General features: G+C 56.4%; 1 pseudogene; it reads right to left on the bottom strand.

The window, feature by feature from the left end:
* Positions 1–384: 384 nt before the first annotated feature.
* Positions 385–1,596, bottom strand: LOC123153934 (purple acid phosphatase 22-like; annotated as a pseudogene).
* Between the last annotated feature and the right edge of the window lie 372 nt (positions 1,597–1,968).

Genomic DNA, 1,968 nt, shown 5'->3' with positions numbered 1-1,968 from the left:
CGCTATTCGTCGGAGGAATGGCACGCGCGAGGGGCGGCAGCGACTACAGGGAGACGAAGGAAGGAGCGGCGGCGCAGGGATAGGCCGGGGAAACGCCGGAATGGTGCGGGCGGCGGCGCCAGCGCTTGGATTGGGGTAGGTGGAAGTCGCGATGAGCGCTCGAGTGTGCAGCGTGCGGGAGCGGGCGCAGCAAATAAACGGCGTGCGATGTCGTTTCGGCCGGCGCGCTGAACTACTTATGCCGCGCGCGGTTTTAGCGCCTCCGCTGGAGCTTCCGGAGCGGTTGCGCGCGCGCAAAAAACCCAAATTTTCCAGCGCGGCTGTTGGAGATGCTCTAAGTTTGTCTAATTTTCTTGGGTCCCTGATTTTAACATGGCTTGCTACCTAATTGGGCCGTCTTAAACCGAGGAGCGCGTGCTCGCGCATTAGCAAAGCAAGCTGAAAGAGATAAATACACTTGTGGTCACTGAAGTTGAGGCCAAAGCACACTACGGTCACTGAACTTCAGAATACACTTAATACGGTTATCGAATACGAGTTGTGGTGATTATACGGTCACTGGCAAACCGTAGACTTCCGTATTTTATCTGGTTGACCGGTCAACTGTTCTGTGTGGCAATCTTTGACTGGTCCTGCGCTCTCTCTACCACGTGGGTCCTGCATGTCAGTCGGACAGAAGAAATAAATAAAGCAAACGTGTTGCGGTGAGACCGATCGTGTACGTACTTGAGAGCAAGCCCTTCTCTATTGCCGCCGTCGCCGATGGTTATGTACATTGGGCCCCGGCCGTCGGCCTCGTTGTCGTAGATCCTCGTCTGTTTCATCCATCAGCCAGAAAATTAGTTTCTCTTGCAGTTCATTGATGGAGCAACAATATAGATAATCAACTAACTATAAAAGGCTGGCTTACGAATCGCTCGTAGGCATGGGCGTGGCCAGAGAAGACGACGTCGACGCTAGCCTCGTAGAGGAGCGTCTCCATGGCGTCGCGCATCGCCTCGCCACCCCCCTGGTGGGCCTGGTTGGTGTTGTACCACGGCGCGTGCAGCAGCACCAGCAGCCACGGCGTCCTCCGCCGGTCCACGCCGGCGATGTCCCGCTCCAGCCACGCCTACTGCTCCGACCCTTGCTAGAATTCGGTGTAGGAGCCGAGCATCACGACGTGCGCCGCGCCGCCGGCCACGTCGAACTAGTAGTAGAGGTTGGAACTTGGAGGGCGAGCGAGCCGCGAGCCGCTCTCCTCGTGCGGCATGCGCCACCGCGCGTTGTACGCCTTGAAGGGCGCGAACCCGACGACGGGCAGCACCTTCCTATCGTGGTTGCTCTACGTCACCGTCCACGGCCGCGCGCTCGCCAGCGGCTGCACCAGCCGCCCGAACGAGTCCGACAGCGGCTGCTGCGTGTCCGCGTACCACAGGTCGCCCGGGAGCAGCAGCATGTCGTAGTCCGCGCCGCCGATGTGCGCCAGCGTCGACGCGGTCCAGCGGGTCTGGCCGAGGTCGCCGGTGACGACGAGCTCGACGCCCGAGGGGTCCGGAGGGTGAGCTCGTCGCCAGCCTTGCCGCACCGGTAGTGGTAGGTCGTGCCGGGCGCCATTGCGTTTGCTTTATTTATTTCTTCTGCCCAACTGACATGTGGGACCCACGTGGTAGAGAGAGTGTGACCAGTCAAAGATTGCCACACACACGAGTTGACCATCAACTAGACAAAATACGGAAGTTTACGGTTGATCAGTGACCGTATAATCATCACAATTTGTATTCAATGATCGTATTGAGCGTATTCTGAAGTTCGGTGACCGTAGTGTGCTTTGACCTCAACTTCAGTGACCATGAATATATTTATCTTCAAGCTGAAATGATAAGCAGGTTTGCAACGAAATTTTAGCTGAAACTTTCTAAAAGAGTTAAATACATGTGCCTTAACTTGTACGGCATGGTCAGTTTGATACCTAAATTTAAAAAATAC

The sequence above is a fragment of the Triticum aestivum genome, chromosome 7A (genome assembly GCF_018294505.1).
Source record: "Triticum aestivum cultivar Chinese Spring chromosome 7A, IWGSC CS RefSeq v2.1, whole genome shotgun sequence".
Classification (NCBI taxonomy): domain Eukaryota; kingdom Viridiplantae; phylum Streptophyta; class Magnoliopsida; order Poales; family Poaceae; genus Triticum; species Triticum aestivum.
This window is presented reverse-complemented; position numbering and strand designations above follow the sequence as displayed.